At 37.2% G+C, this 17,928-nt stretch overlaps 1 protein-coding gene across 1 annotated transcript in view; it reads right to left on the reverse strand.

The window, feature by feature from the left end:
- Positions 1 to 842: 842 nt before the first annotated feature.
- Positions 843 to 17,928, reverse strand: part of TMTC2 (transmembrane O-mannosyltransferase targeting cadherins 2) — a 320,399-nt gene continuing 303,313 nt past the window's right edge. Inside the window, exon 13 of the transcript XR_010886594.1 lies at positions 843 to 883. The gene's annotated coding sequence lies outside the window, so the exon portion shown is untranslated. The remainder of the gene's footprint in view (positions 884 to 17,928) is intronic.

Here is a 17,928-nt window from a genome sequence, read left to right on the forward strand (position 1 = left end):
ATATGTCAGTGCTACCTAATATATAAAAAATGGTTGAAATAAAGGTCAAAATAAAAACAAAATATTTTACTAGATCTATATTATACAGTTTATATCATTTTTCATTGATTTTTGGAATGTCAATTTTTAATCTTAATTCCAGAAAAGAAAAATTTTCAACCTTTCCTTCTTGCTTCCCCAGTTCTCAGAAGGACAGGAAATCCAGTTTCCATTTCCTCCACCCCAAGGGTTAATTCAATCTGAGGCATCATTTACAAAATAAACACTATTTCCCTTGTTTTGTGACATTATCTAGTTCTATTTTTCCTTCTTCTTTAAGTCTTCATAATTATACAAGTGCTGGAATACTTTCTTCCATTTACCATTCTTTAGGTGTTACTCTAAAGATGTCCTCCTGTCTCATAGAAATGCTCCTTGTATGTCATATATGCACATAAGAAAAATAAAACATAATTACAGATGACAGCAGTTTAAGTCCTCAAAAAAGTATTTAGACCATCATGCGCTGATTAATGTACAAACTGCTGCAATTTGTTATGTAAGAGAGAGCTCTGGAGCAGTGTTGAGGTGGACATATGTACATTTTAATGTGACAAGTCTGATCATAGGGCAGAATTTCTGTTTCCAAATACAGTCTAACTCCACAGGTATTTTGCCAGTCTATTTTTCCTTGAATATTTAAATATCCAAAATCAACTCTTCCAGAAAAATAGGGCCTCCAGATGAAACATTGAAGTATGAATCAATCTATTTTAAATTAAAAACAAGGAAGTTTAACTGAACTCACTTTAGGTTGCTGAGCCTGGAGAGGGATGTAAAAATAAAATAGAAAATTAACTCACCAGGCAGGTTCTCCTCATCTCACAGAGTATTAATCATGTCCCTTGTAATGAGAAAATTCTATTAGTTATTGCATTTGAAATGGTGTGAAATAACGTAGAAAAGAGCTTATTTTAACAACTATTTTATCTTCAAAGTTTTTAATTGAACAATTGGACTCAATACAAAATGCCATATAACACATTTGTTATATATACGTTAGGGTACTGAATTCAAGCTCAGTATTTGGGTGACTGGATATACGTTTGGACATGTATTTAGGCAGTCAAGCTGTGTGTTTGTTTTCATTCATAAAGTGATGGTTTTCCTCCATTACAGCTCTGTTAATCAAACAATACTCCCAGAGTGAAAAGATTTGTATACACTGGAAACTTCATGCTCTGTGAAAGAAACAAGATAAATAGCCAGTCAAGATCATTTATGTCTCAACTCTCCAAACTTTCTGCCACTGAAATTAGTTGCTGAACAGCATCTAAACTGTTACATTTAAACTCTAGCCAAAAAGTATAATCTAAATTAGAGTCCAGTCCTGTAGGGTCTTAAGTACTTCAATAAATTCTTGGACTCTAAGTCCTTAACAAAGCCAAACATATTTAATATTAGCCACTTAAGACAACTGGGCCATACTATTTTTTTCTGTTCATAATCTAAATGATGTGATGCCTTCCATTTCATTCAGGAGGTTGCAGGAGCCCTTTGCTCCACATTTCCATACAGAATTCATACACACCCTGATTTCTGGCATCAGAGAGCAAAATAGTTCTACTAGCAGTTACTGACTACCAGCTACTACTAACTTCCACTGAAAAGTACTGAAAATAAAGGTGCAGGTATTGCAAGAAAATCCTATCTCTGCACACCCTCCAACAATTGCACGTATATACAATGGAGTTTCATGTAGTTGACTCAGCCCATTCACAAAAACCATTATGTGGAAACTATATCTCCTTCATCTCCCCAGTACTGTACACCATTCAAAGCTTTTGGCAAAGGAGAAGGTAGGAAGGGATACTGCAGTCATGATGTTTTGTTTTAGTACAATAACCCAGCCATTCTTTGTAATGCCATTTCCCTCTTTTCCATACATGCAGAAAAAAATTCGCTGAGCAGACAGCCTGTCAGTTGTGGTTCCTGCTTAAATGGTAAGAAACGCTTTGTGGTTGTCTCATGGAGCATAATCACTGGAATGAAACTGAAAATCTTCTATCAAGAAATGTGCTTCAGTGACTTTGGTGGCTTTATACAATATATCTGTCTTGCATGTAGTACTTTAAAAAGACTTGCACTTTTTATTTCATATTTTTGGTTATGACAGGCTTTTGACTGGAAGATATTTTTGAATGAGAATTTTCTAGTGTCACTTTAAATTAAGATTTCCATGTATGAATTTAAGTCGACAGTTATTGGGCAATACAATCAATAAATACTATCTGATTGTTAAAAACAAATTCAAAGCGGATTAGCTGTGTGATAGACACATATATATTATATTACTATAAAACCTCAGTTTTATAGGGTTTTACTAACCAATTGCTATTTCAATTGCTTACAAAATCTAACTACTCTATTAAATACAGTTCTTTAGACTGAATGTGATGGATATGTACTATTCAGTAATGATTTGTGACTGCTGCATGTTGACCTGGATATTGGGATTGCTAGCATATATTTTGCTACTGTCAGAGTTAGATAGGCAGTGGCTTCCCTGCTGTGCATCGGTGAGCACACACTGCAGCAAACAAAACCAGTAGGAGGAAAGGCAGGGCACAGCAGTTCCTCTGGTCCTCCTCATCCAGTAAGGCCACCTCTTAGTATTGGGAAAGGGATAAAACAATGCCTGAAGATGACCCATTTCTGAACCTCCAATGTTATTGAAATGCTATGAATCATAGAGTCAGAGCATCACAGAATAGTTGAGGTTGGAAGTAACCTACAGAGATCCTCTAGTCCCACCACCCTGCTCAAAGCAGGGTCTGTTTGAGCTGAAGATTTCCCCTCCTAATTCCAGCTACGTTATGGAACTTACTCTACCATGCAGGGCCGGTTCTTTGAACCAGACAACCAAAAGGACTCTCTGTCATTAAAAAGCCTTGCCAAAAAAGACCATTTTCAAGGTGCTTTGCAGATGGATATAGTCACATATTTTCAGCCCTCCTGAGCTATCAAATTCCAATAAAAAACAAAGCACTGTCATCCCTTCATATCCTGCTTGAACTTTATAACCCATACATTTAACTAGGATGAATACCAAATTTATATTTTAACAAAGGGCACATGATTGCATTATTACAGCTTTCAGAGTTACTATGCCTCAACTGAACCACTGTGTCTGACTGTATAGCCACAGCACAATGTCAAACACGTCAAAAGAACCTCAGGGAAAGAGATTTAATCTAACATGTTGTAGTTCAAGCTAGAAAACACACACAGCAACAACTGTCAGTCAACTCTAAGTAATGTGTTCATATGCAGCAATTCGGTTTAATGTCTGAGCCATAAAAGAGAGACAAAGGCAACCTAGCACCCATTGCCATTGGAAGAAACGTCTGATGGAATCTATGCTAAGAAAATTATTGAGTCTTAAAAACATACCACATCACCAAAATGTATCTACAGTTTCCAGGTGCTTTTTCTCTCAGTAGAAAGTTTTCATCCTTAGTTTATAGATTTTAAATGGTGATGACTTGGGACTGTCTACACAAAAGCTTATACACAGTTTAAAGTGTGTCTAGAGTGAATGCCTGCATACGTACTTGCTAGGCTTGAGCTGTGAGTGTGAGGAAAATGCATGAACAATAACTGAATCTCACACATTTCCATTTTTAATCTGTAACTCCCCTCTCAGTGTATTCAGAGGGGTTTCAAGTTTTATTGCCACAATAGTAAAAACAGTGACCCAACAGCAAGCCCCTGTTCAGTCAGTGAAAATTCCATAACTTAAAAGTCTGATCCAATAAGATATTTAAACCCATGTGATTCCTTAAGCACAGAAGTAGTCCCATTGAAGTCAATTAGAACTACTTCTTTGCTTAAAATAATGCATGGGATAAGTATTCTGCCAAATTGGGACCTTTTTCTCAAAGAAAAGAAAACAGTCATAATTCCTATTTTCTGTTGGGGATTATCAAAAAACACTTTTTTCCTGAGTTTTCACATCTGGGCTTAGACTTGCATACTTAAATAATTCTGCTTGCATTAAGAACGTGTAGACCACCCTTTTTTTAAGGAGGGCTAAATGTGGGCAGAAACAAAGAAACTTGTACTGATTACACAACAGCACAGCTGTGGAAAACCAACAAGGAAGAGTTTCCCTAGACATTCTGAGACACCTCTCAAACTCCTGTGTTCCAGTATAACATATATGCAACAGATCATTTTGCCATAGCCATGGACTAAGAAATTCTAAGAGCCAGTGAATTCAGATTGTTCACAATAAACTAATACCAAATTGTTTAGCACAGTTTAGTGAGGAGGTTTTCCCCGATGGTCTGATACCTTCATTGACTACACTTTCAGTACACATTGGCTTTCAGAGAAGATTAGCCTTTCCATGTGATCAGACAGTGACCTGCTGTCAAAACTTGTTCCATAATGGAGCAAGACTCATCATAGCAGAAATTAGACCCTAATAGGGGCTGAATACCTTTCTAATGTTTTCTGTGTTGTTTCACCGATCAAAAGTCAATCTAGCAAAACAAGTCTGCATATACTGATATATATTTCTTGTAACTTATTATATACTGGAAATTTAGTTTCTCATTTTTGCTGATATTATGCAGTTAGGTGAGACTGGGTTTTACTTCTCTTTTTGTCCTACTTATAGTCTTCTGGAAAGTACAATAATGAATTCTTGATGGATGTCTAATTAATATTACATGTTTTCAAACAGAATTTTATGACTCATCAAGACCATGAAATCAATTCTATTAAAAGACTGATTCTGTATTATTTTGTCAGGAAATACTGATTTATATGTCATTTACTGTGACTCACTGAGTTCAATTTGCTTTTAGTTTTATCACAAACAGGGCGATGCATCTTGTTCTTGCATCCCCCCCTACCTGTCACCACCACCATTCATGCTGTTCAAAGGCAATAAACATCCATATCACCCTTATACACAGGCTAGCATAAATACAATAGTCAGGAACGGGTAAGGATGGTTGTGTCACCACAATCCATTTGTAACAAATGGATTTCAAAGACTCTTGACCCTGGTGTTATGCTATTTGATGTAGTCAGTAGCTGCAATCTGATTAGAGAGCTGATAGTACTAGTGTTAACCATGACTCTGTCAATACTTTCCTTTTTATTTAGAGTGTTTATCTTAGTACAGCTGGATTATACTTTAAAAAAGATCTATTACAGCAATTTCAATCTGATTATAACGTGTAAACTGAATATTAGAGTCACTAATGTCTTGACAATGTTTTTGCTTTTTTTATTTATTTGTTTGATTGTTTCAATGTGTTTGAGCCTGGAGTGAAGAGTGAGAGATGTTATGAATGTCCTTCATTCATATAGTTGAAACAATCAGACAGCTGGTTTAAGAGATCCTGAAATATTTATTAACTGGTATCATTAAATAACTGTCCATTTGCTGCTGTATTCAACAGTGTGAAAATGATCATATGTATAGCTGATAGTTAATGAAGCAGGTCATGTAAAATGAATATTTTATTCTCTCAGAGACCAGTAAAAGAGAATTTCATCTTGTTTGGGTAAATCCTCTTTTGTTCTAAAAGGCATTACTGTACTCATAATTTTTCTGTTGGATAATGTGCATAGTTAACAATCTTCTAATCCTCTCAAGTATTAGAATGTAGGTCAGATTAGTAAGGAAATCTACACGGCAATTACATCCTTATTTGGGTGTGACATAAGAAAAAAAATCACAAATTTGTATTTTGTAAAATCCCTAGTTTTGCATATGCAGAAACATGTTTGCACATCAAAACTATACTGCTTGAGCAAAGGACAAAATTGAAACATAATCTGTGCAAACAAATACAGTTTGTGCAGCTTTTTCACATTCTTTCCCAAGCAAAGCCTTGACTTCAAAGAAGTACTCATGAAATGATGGACATAAAAATATTAAGGTCCAATTTGGAAGGCTAGAGTTGCAAATATGGCTCTAACCCTCCAGTTTATGACTCATAGAGAAACTAGCATATACAGTAAGTGTTTTTCTTTCTGAGTTTCTACTGTGAATTTAGATAAACTGCCAAACTTTCTGACTTTCTGTCAGCTTGAGAAAAACAGGCTGTCCTTTATTGTCTGGTAAGCCAGTCTTCAGTGACTGAAGTCATAAGCAATTTCATTTGATGGGGAATAGTCATTTTAGATGCACAACTCCAGAACACCAAGTTCCTAATACATGTTGATAACAAGATGTAGAAGGAACTTCTCGGTATACCAAATACACTTCATTCCCTTCAAAGGAAACCACACAATGCATTTCATTTTATTTATGATCAAGCTCCACCTTAAAATTAGTGAGGCATTTTGGCGCCCACTACTCATGATAGTAGATTGGTCCAAACCTCACTCCTCTGATAGTTAAAAACCTTTCTTCTAATTTCCACCCTAGACTTACTCATGACCACTTTACTTACCTTTGTTCACATGCCAAACACTGCTTTCCAGCTAAAATAATCATCTTTTTACTCCCTAGTGTTTAACCCCATGAGCTTTTTACAGAGAAAAAACATATTTTCTAAGCTTTCATTTTACTATGCTAATTAAGAAAAGCTGTTCTAGTCTCCTCTCATAAAATTAGCTCTCCAAATTGCTGATCAACCAATAGCCTCTTTCTATACTTATAAGAGTTTGAGTTTCTTCTAGAACATGTGGAACAGAACTGCACAAATTATTCCTGTGAGCTGTACCCAACACCTTGTACTACCATCTCTAGCGGAAAAGTATTTCTTTGCACTACCATCTCTGTTTTCAGAGATGAATCATGTTAATAGCTCACAGCAAGCCTTCCATAAATTAAAATAAATATATCCCTTAAGTGCAAGACCTTACTCTTTAGGTTATAGACTGCTGTATTGTTTAAATTACTTCAGCCCACTAGGTCATCCAGTTCTTCTTTATGGCACTGCATTCCTATTCTGACCTGATGATGCCTATCTTTGTGTTACTGTCACATTTCTACTTTTCATGGCAAGGTCATTCATGAAATTTTAAATCAAGCAAGATCCAAGAGTGAATTCTGTAGAACTCCATGAAGTAACCTAGGCATGTGGACTGCTTCCTTTCCTATATCCAATGCCTCCTCCCTATTACCTTCCTTGTTTATCATCTACCATACAATTCTTCTAATATTCTTTACCCGGTTTAACCAAAAATTCTTCAAGTGAAATTACCACTGATTGATAAATAGATGACACTTAAAAGATTTACATTTTTTAGAAAAGGAATTATCAAAAAAGTTACCAGTTCAGTCAAATACAATCAGCTTTTGGTAAACCATCTTTCCACTTTCTTGCATGTCTTATTTGTTGTCTTTATGTTATCAGGGAATAATTTATTAAAAATAAGCTATATTTGCCCAGTCTTCTGAAGAACTCCTTCCATTTCCCCCCAAAGTGACTGAAAGATACAAGTACTGCTGTTAAGATGAAATACAAAAATGATACAACCTATTAATCTAATGCAAACTTTTAGGTACATGTTCAGTTACAATAATTAACAAATATGTCAAACTGCAGTCCCTGAGCTCTAAATTTGGATTTATTCACAGAAATAAGTACAGAATAAATAGAAAAAATACGAGTTTTATTCACAGTTACCATGTCTATGTTTTCACCTCTACCCCAAGGGACCAAAGTAACAAGTAACAAAATTAAAATAAAATAATCATTTCATTCTTGTTTTATCCTGCCCATAATCTTCCTCATGAGTTGGCCAACAGAAACGCCTCTTGGAGCCAGTTATGATGGTACGACCATTTGTACACTGACATGGAAAAATTACATTTCAAATTGGCCACTGAATCAGTATAAGCAAACAGGCATCAGCTGTTAATAATTTCTCATTGTACCAGAGAGGCACAACTGGAAAAGCTGCCTATGGGAGTAGAAATATCCTGTATCCTTGTCAGATATATTTATTTGAATATGAGATATCCTTGCCAGACCTAATTAAAAAAAATTCAAAGTGGTTTTGAAGACAGTCCAACTCAGACCTTGGAAAAATACCAGTTTATACCAGCTGAGAGCCTAGTTCATTTAAGCCACTTGTTCAACCCTGTAATGAACTCCTTCACTGGGAAAACCTGACATTGATTTTAGTAGAAAAATCTGTCTGAAAAAGAATCCTTGCATAATACAAGAGAAAGAAATAAAAGATGAGCTAATAGGCGTTCCCTGCATAATATCAATTCATATGAATATGGCCAAATGACTAATATGTATAATTTAAATTGTTAAAAATATATTTCAAAATAAGAAAATCTGGCACCTGTTATCTAGATGCTATTTAAAATTCCTTCTTTCCTTAATAATTGATTTAACCTGTAAGCTTTTTTCCAACAGTATTCATGAATAACGTGTAAAACAGATTGTGTTATAGTTTGAAAAGTATGGATGACACAGGAGTTAATCGGCTATATGAAACTGGATTTTTTTTTCAGAAAGCTGGGGAATATACTAAAATTGGGAAATAACATTGAGTTTTTGTTTCATCATTGATCTTAGAAGAATAATAAGATTTTTATTTATTTAATGGAAATGCAGTATGAATGTACTTTAAATTATTTTTAAGAACATATACTAACAATTAGCATTTTTTAAAGCATTTGGTGAAAAGTATAAAAGATACCTTATGTCAGCATACCTGGCTTGCTTAGGATTAAAAAAAAAAAAAAAAACTCCAAAATCTTTCCTCTGGCGATATCACCTGCTAATTAACCACAAAAATTCCAGTGGAGTGTTTGATGATGAAACGTGGTTTAACACCACGAGATTTTTCAGGAGCCTGTTACAATCTGAACATTTAAAAATAAACACATTAAAGCCACATCCTTAGTTTAGGAGGCTGAGTTTATTTGGGGGAAAGTTTGTTTTCTTTTGTTTACCCCTTACATGGGAGAGGGTTCCCTCCTGGTTCCAACAAGGGCTGCTCTTTTTCCTGACCTGGAATGCTTCTGGTTCTGGTCCTCTGAAGAGCTCTCTCTCTCTCTCTCCCCCCCACTGCCTGCCTCTCTCCCTCTCTCTCTCATCTATTCATACCTATTAATTATCTATTTCTGTCCACCATGTTTAAGTACAAGTTGGATATTCATTTATGATTAGTCCTCATTCTGACATCCGACAAGAGCATAATCAGAAATCTAATGTAAAAATAATTAAACGCTAGAGGGTGATATTTTATAGCATGCCACCAATTAGGCAATAAGATAGTCACAGCTTCTTGAGTCAGCAAAGTTGACTCTTTGAGCCAGGCTTAAAATTAAAAGTTACTTCTTTGTTCAAGGGTACCCCTCACAGGACCCTACCCAAATACAAAATAAAACTGAACAGTGTCCTCCTCCAAACTGAAGGGAAAAGCTATACAGTACATTCCTATTGCACTTGTAAATTGAGATTTTGAATTTTTTTCAGATACTTTCACTGATGCTGTTTCCCAAGACTCTTTTGCAGTGCAACTTTTCCTTTGAAGTCACACATAGCTTTCAAGTGCCAGACTACTTGCTCTTGAGAGATGCCAGTGGTCTGCTTGTGACAGATAAGAGAGTAGAGGCTGACATAGTCGATGTATTTTGTTTACAGAAATTTTGTCTTAATGATCAATAACCATATGTAGCAGAAAGATGGTCTCAGTTCTCCCTTTGACATAGTGTTAGCTGCATTGCCTAAAGAGTTTTTTCACTGCCAAATATGTTTTATTCTAATATCTGTAGCTAGTTTAGCAACAATATTAGGTTTTATACTCAGAAGTGCCAGCCATGCTTTCACGTTTGATTTGTGTTTATTCCATCAAAAGGTTTATATTTTCATACACTATAGTGTCTGGCTTTAAATCACTGACAGCAGAGCACGCTTGCTGAGTAACAAGCTCAGGCAGGCAGAGGAGGCTTCAGGTAGTGAAGGGTTTTATTGTAGGGTTTTGTTTTCTGGAACTCGATCTTCACAACAGAAACTCAACATTGCAGAAAAGGTCGTGATTGACAGTGTATTTAACAAATATAGTGGTTTGTGGAAGTTAGAGGTAAGATAAGCAAAACTGTTCAAAGCTGCACATTCCATCCTTCTCCATTTAGAATAAAAAAAGATGGGTGAATGTGAATGAGGGCACTGAGTAAAAAGGCCCACATTTACCTGGTTGATAGACAAATGTGCAATCCATTCACTAATCTGTATGTCAGCAAAACCTATTTAGGATATGAGTCTGTGAAGATACTAGTCTGCTTTTCTTTTGCTTTTGTAAAAGTACTTTTAGTACTGCCTTATTTGTCTTATATCTAGATTTTAATGACTAAGTGTATGGAGATGTAGTTATATGTGATCAGCTTACACCGACTCAACCATTTGCATTCTAACAGCTAAGCTGACATAACTACCAGTTATGCACGCTTCTACCTGCCCTGATTGCAAGATAAAATGCATTAGCTCAGACTTGAGACATGCTAAAAGTATGTCTATAGACAAGTAGACCAGCTCATCTGTTCAGTAGCTCTCATTCAGTTACATTCAATCACGTGTCCATACTTTTAAAATATGTCCGTGCTTCAGATTGCAAGTTGTGGAGGCATATTCTTGCTATTTTTAAGTAAGCTCCTGTAGAAAAAGCTCAATAGGTGTGGGGTTCTATGAAAAAGAATAACACTTGAGAAACAAGAAGTGTTGTAATGAAATTGGAATACAGAATAAAAGCTGAAGCTCAAGATTTAGGTTTAACATGAAGTCCTGGGTTGTTTTTCAATTTGATTCATTAGAACAAAAGCCTTAGAATCCGATCTACTGATATTTTAGCTAAGAAAACAGAGTTAAAAGAAAATTGTCAGAAATGGTGACTATGTCTATATGCACATGCCTTTAACCAAATGAGCTCAAATTTTTCTTTCATGTGGGATCAAGTAACATATGGCCCATTTATCCCTGTCCAGATCCTAATGTTAAGCCCCTATTTTCTTTCCTGTTTCTATCCCCAGTGCAAAGTAATGATGCTTCTTCTCAAAGACAGACTAGATCAAATATATAAACAATTTAAAATAAGAATCCATTAAAGGAGGAAGAATTTCCCACATCGTTATTTCTACATTGATTCCAGTAGAGCAAAACTGTGCTATTTTCAAGCACTTTAGTTTACTGCCTGACCTAATGGACTTGGTGGCTTAGGGGCCAGGAATTTATAAGCACTTTTAGCCATTGCCTGGGCCTGCACTGGGGCAAGTGGGCAGGGAGGAGCGTGATTTGTACACTTTAATTCAGTCCCTGTGTCAAACCAATGCTTTCGGTATGAGATATTAACAAACGCTAGCTTACTAACTGGAAGAAATAGAGTAAACTCCAGTCCTGGACCAGCTGAAGTAAAAATGGCCTTATCCTATCATTTTTGCTTCCCCTTTGCAATTTGTTTATCCAGGACCTTCCTATTCCTTGGGCAAGAAGCCCACCAGAAACACATCTCAAGTTTCAGCTTTAGTTACTTACCAAGAGTAAGCCTCTGGAAGATGGGCGGGAATTTCAGATCACCTAAAGATTTGGGTAAGATCTGTGCGGAGATTTGGGGATGGGCAGAAGTGAGGGAGATCACCTTAGTATGGCTCCCAGATGTAGCTTTCACATGAGCTAAGTATGATGCTTCTATGTAAGAATCAAGCTACAGACATTAGGAAGGATGTCAACACTTGGAGCTTGGGTTCAAATATACAGGTATTAGAAATCTTGACATGTGGACCTGGCTATTTTCAAGATACTTTTTCATTTGAGAGTGGGTTAATGCTAAGAATACGGGTGCACAAGCTCTCAGCGTGTGAGAGACTTTCTTCTTTTGGACTAGTGAAAGTCTCTCATTGATATTTTTTGCAACATCTGAACTTGAGAAAGGAGATGCTTTTCAGCATTGGATATGACTCAGAAGAAACATCAGAAACCTTGAGCTGGAATCTCTCCTGTTTGCAAATGCTTCACCAAGGTTAGGAAGTGAGACCCATGGGAAGGCGGTGCTTTGTGGTTTTGTTTTTTCCTCATGTAAAATAACAGAAGGAAATATCAAGGCTTATAAATGGAAGAAGGTGATAGCCAGGTGTTAAAAAAATCAGTGGAATCATTAAAATTTGGTTTGGGTAGTTGTAGTGCTGAATGTGCACATACGTGCACACGTGTATGGTTCTTTCATAAATTATTTGGCATGTTTAGTGATTTTTAAAGACACCCAGAGGCAAAACAAGATTTAATAAGAAAGAACAAAAAAAATCTGATAAAAATATTTAGCAGCTGCACAATACTTTTACTTTGAAATCAAAGTTAACCTGCCTCTTGAAAAAATTATATTGCAGTGTGTCACACATGATTTTTTTCCATTTTTATCTCATTGACCAGATAATGTTAATGTTACCCTTGATAATAAAAGTATGTTTTCTAAGGGACGAAGTTTTTTTTTTTTAATTCATCCTTTCAGAAAACAATGTCTGGAAGCCACATCAGCCTCATTTCTGCTTATAATTATTTAAGGCTTAAAAACTTTCTAGAGCTCTTTAGGCAGTTAAAATAGTCTACTCACATTTTCTCAATAACAATATCATTATTGCTTTTGGTTTATGTTTAATTATTGGAAAATCATGTTCATGCACCAAGAGTGAACAGGGAAAAACAGGGGATTTTTTGAAAGACACAAACAGCTGGATATTTCCCTTGGGTAACATTATGCATTTGAAGTGTCTCCCTCAGAAGCTTCTGCAGTTTTGCTCCAGTGTTCCCTCTAGGGTACGAGAAGAGTGGGAAGCTCTGTGCAAAAAAGTCTGAGACACTGAAACTTTTTGCATGATCAGGACAGTATATTTAAAGCACTTTAATGTTATTTTTGAAGGGGACAACGTTATAGAAGCAGTCTAGCCAGTTTAAGCTCTAAGTTTCTCCTTGTAAAACACTATCACAGAAGTGATACATAAGTGAGTATGAATCCAGCAATCCAATGTTTTTCTCTTATGGATTTAGTATTTATAGCTAGCATGATCACTTAGCTAGGAAAATTATTTGCCTTTTTATTACAAGAAAATAGACATAAAGTTATATTAAAGTTATATAGCCAAGTAGCAAAATTCTGCTTTACAAATTGAGGAAATGGGATTTAAGGGTCACAATCTATACAAATAAATTATTTTAAAATCTTGTCCAACACACCTAGTTGAGGAGACATGACTGCTTGGCTGACAAGAGGTCGTGTGATGAGAAAACATGTACCACTTTTACTGTTGTATATATATTTCTATACACTCTGAAGAATACAGAGCAATCCCTCCAATGTTCAACGGCCTTAAACCTGAGAGAAACCTTCTTACCTTCCTCTTTTTTTTTTTTTTTTTTTTTTTGCTTTATTTACTACCTACTTTTCATACTGAATGCATCAGACAGCTAAAAGCAGTCTCACTAGAGGAAGAAATTAAGCCTTCAGGTATAATTTGAGGTATAATTACTTTTCATACTTAACCTTTATAATTTACAGTTTCCCCATCTGTTTAGCAAAGACATTTTATTTTTTCTTTAAACTAATTTTCGAGTTTGAGGGACAGTTTTTTTTGTTTTATTTTTATGAAATAACAAACAGAAAATCTATCCCCTAATTCTAGTTCCTGGTAACAGCAGAAACAGCAGCCATATACAGTTATTGTGAAGGCAGCCTGGCTACAAGTGTATGACTAGCTACATTAAATATTTGAATTCTGTTCCTAATTCTGCTACCAGTGACCTTGTGTAACTGCTGTGATTCTGTGTGTGAAATGGAGGAATAACTCTCACCTTGCTCTGCTCCTCATATGGTCTCTCTTTAGCCAAAGAAATACACTTTGCAGGTATAGGTGCTATTTTCTGACTAGCAGAAAGGAGTGGACTGGGTCCAAGACCATATTTCAGCAGTTAGACATGAATTTGGCAACACCTGGAAATAAGATGGAACACCTCAGTTGCTAACGGTCAATGTATGTATAGCATATTCACATGAAACTACAGCCAGTGTAATTTAGATAAGCAGGATGTAATTAGCTGAGCTGGAATTTAGATAGAACAATGCACCTATCCCCCTTGCTCTTGCAAATATCATTGTGAGACTTTTTTTAATCACCACGGGTAATGAATATCTTGATTATATTCTTCTGCCAAAAAATTCAACTCCAACATCATGTGTCATTATGCAGGAACACTAATTTAATTAATATTGACTCAAAGTGAATAATATCATTCATTAAAATGCCACCATCACTTGCTTTAGAAATATCTAGAAATATCCTGTCTGAGCTAACTAAGCATCTTTTGTATAACTGACACTCAAGGGCTCTGTTCTGTAACGTCCCTTTTTGAAATGCCCCAATACAAAATAGAAGCTTTTGGTTGAAGGAAGATACATGGTTTCTACCCTAAAAATTGTATTTAAAGAAAGAAAAAGTATTTTATAAGCCCATGTAAAATGAAAAGTGTTCAATACACACCACTAAATTTGGAGGAGGAACATTTTCCTCCTGTTCACCTAACCAATAAATTACCTTTTTCATCTACTGATGATTCAGTTCATTCAAAACAGAATAGTTTCCAAAACAAGTTCTTCCTTTGGAAACAAAAAAAAAAATTACTTTAGAACTATCTGATCACAGCAACACATCCTGTCAACAGCTCTGCAATAAGATCCAGTGGGATGGATAGTGTCCAAAGAATACTAATCAGGTTTCTGTATAAACAAAGTGCATTCAACACCTCAGTTTCTGGAATCTCATTGTCCAAACATTTTACTGAAGTACTAACTGCCTTAAAAAAACCTCCTCTGCACTACAGCAAGAACTAAAAAAGGGCTTGTGGTAAAAGATAAGATTGCACTTTATCTTTCATGATGTGTTTTTGCAAGTACCAACTCTGTGGATGCTATCAAGTAATTGCTCAGTTTGCGCAACTTCAGTGTTTTCACAGTCAGTGCCCCTGACTGGGATTCTGTCCTGCTAACAACTTAGTAGTGGAGGTGGTGCGTGCATGTGGGTGGTTGTGGGGCAGAGGGGCAATCACTTCTGTGGTCTGGGTGTTGGTATTTAAAATATCAAGGTGGAGTCCAATAAAAATATCAGGAACGAAGGGCTGCATACTTAAGTCCTGTTCATCTCATTTCTCTAAAGCATAAACCAAAGGATGTTGAACACATTTACAGCACAGCCCTCTCAATGAATTGCTGAATACCTAATCTTGAACCAGCATTAGCAAATGCAGTGACTTCCTTTGAGGCAGCACTACAGTATGCAGATTCAGCAGCAGGAGGTCTGCAGAGTCCAATTTGACCTATGAGCCTTGGAGTCCAAGAGACATGAAGCTTAAGGCATGCAAATTACAGATCTAAGAAGAACTCTGAAGTTTCAGGGCTTTCCTTATTTAAATACTGACCCAGGGAAACAGTAGGATGTTGGAGGATGTTAGGTTTGTATTTCACCTGATTACTTTTTAAACTATAAATCAGAGCCTGTAAGGAAAACAAGTTTTCTGCCAAACAGTTTGAGGCTCCCACGTTTCAGAGAGCTTAGAAAGAGGAATGGGTGAAGGGCAGAAGTCCCACATTTTTGTCCATGCACAATTAAAATCCTTATGGATTCCTGGTGAGGGAAGGGCAACACATAAGACTTCCAAATCCCAGAATCCTCCTACAGAACATCTTAACCCCAAGCTTTCTATATCTCCCCACACTTAAACTTTCCTTCCAGATTTTAGAGCTCCTCACTACTTCTTTCTAGCAGTAGTCTAAAGAGAAGCCTGGTAGGGCAGGAGAGAGGGAACCTGAAGGTCTTTGGGACCTTCTCTTTGTGTGAAAACTTGGGAATTCCTCTCTATCTCCTATACCCCAATTGTTTCCCATGAGTCCCCTCACTCATCCACTGTTCCTAGTTTCCCAACTCTTACAAAAAATCCAAGACACTCTCTCTTTTCTCCCCAGGGATAATTCAGGAATCCCTACCTCTAAGTGGTCTAGACTAACTCTTTGGAAAAGTATCCCCCAATACCCCCACTGTATTTTCAAGTACTACACCTCTCTCCCCTCCACTGCAAAGATCATCATGCCCTTACTGCTCCTAACACCCATCCTACCACAAGCTCCAGTGCTGACAATGCTTCATCCTGCCATGAGTCCCCACTTTTCTCTATCAGCAGCCCACCTAATAATCCTTGACCCCTTTCCAAATTCTTCTTGAAGTTCCTCATTTCATAGGCAGGCTTATTCACAGCCTTATTTAAGTCACTTAATTTTAAGTGCAATTCTGAGCCCTTTTTGAAAAACATGCTCGTGCAGTCAGATGTAATTTCCTATATGTTTCACTGCTACAAATTTCCTTCAAGTTCAGTTTGTCACTCCACAGCAACCCCTAACTGAAGTTGCTCTGAACTTCTGACTCACCTGTCACCCGCAGCATCTTCTATTTGGCTCAAAGTCCTTTAAAACCTCCTCCTATAGCCTTTTTAAAGATGTTATAGTAGGTTAAACCCATATTCTCACCTGGCTGTTCACTTAAAATTAAAGCTGCAGAGCCTATTTCTGTCAGGTAATTCAAAAAATCAGATATAAAAATCCACTAGAATAGGACTGATAAAGGGAACACACCCCGAAAAAGCATAGTGGTCCTATTTTGCCTGTTTATTCCCTGGGGAAGAAATTTGATACTAGAACACAAGGTGTATTTGTTCCTCTCCCTACCCTTCCAGTAACACGGGGATCAGGTTCCAGGCAATCACAGTTGTCTCACCTTATGTCTGACATATTAATTTGGTCTCTGCCTCATGCTCCCTGCTGCAGTACCTGCAGCTCACAAATTGGGCAGCAAAGCTCTTTGCTCTTTCTTTTGCCCTGTTCAAAATGCCATTTACTTGCACGTGGCCTGTGGACGCCGGCTGGGAGAAAGGTCATGATGTTGCACAGCCATTAAAAGCTGCAATCCTCACTGTGCCAGGCACTCCAAGGAGCCTTCTGGCGTGCAACCCACTGTAGATACCCCTGCAGCTATCCTACCCCATGACCTGGTAGGCAGGGACAGCCAATGATAAGACCTGACCCACAGTGGACTGTCCCACACATTGGAACTGAAAGAATTTGATAGGTTTTCACAAAAACCCTCAGTGCTTTTGGAGCACAAGTACAATTGACTTTCAAACGGGCCTGTGGTTTTAGTCTGCCTTTACAAGGTCCAAGAGCACTTTCCAGCTGCTCATGCTGTGTGTGTGTCCCAGCCTTCCATGAATCAAGGTGAAACCTAAGACTCACCATTTTTTCACGTGTGTTTGGCTTCCACAGCCAGGGATCCCCACGTGGGGGGCTGGAGATCAGCCCCAGTGCACTCCAGCCTCATCTGCCAGCTGGGCAGCCCAGGGACCACAATCCCAGGTGCACATCACGGTGCACTGCCTCCCTGCCTGCAGCTGCAGGCACCCTGGACAAACCTGCTGACGGTCTGGTAGGCACGGCAGCCAGAACAGTGTTACCCCTGAAAGTCACAGTTGGGAAGGCTCTGCTGCTAAAATCTTCAAAAGAAGGTATAGAAGGTAACAAGATCATTTCTAATTCAATTTGCCACTGTGTGCCAAGTGCCACTGGATAGGTGTTTATAGTGGAACTGTGTGAAATAAAGTTTTGTGCCAGTGAGGAAAAATGGGGGAGTCAGGAGCCTAGAACTGACAGTGATTTCCTTTCAGGAAAGCCCCGACTAGCTATCAGAAAATCTTGATCCTGCATCCATCACCTCTGTCTTTCACTTAGGTGCAATTTAAATAGGTCCCTGTGTGCAATTACTCTGAATTAAGATTTCATTTTCTTATATATCTCAATAAGATTAAAGTAAACTGGACAAAGGCTTTAATTTTAGAGTCCCTATATACATATGAACACAAATACTTTGGAATA

Source organism: Apteryx mantelli, chromosome 1 (assembly GCF_036417845.1).
Source record: "Apteryx mantelli isolate bAptMan1 chromosome 1, bAptMan1.hap1, whole genome shotgun sequence".
NCBI classification, from domain to species: Eukaryota; Metazoa; Chordata; class Aves; order Apterygiformes; family Apterygidae; genus Apteryx; species Apteryx mantelli.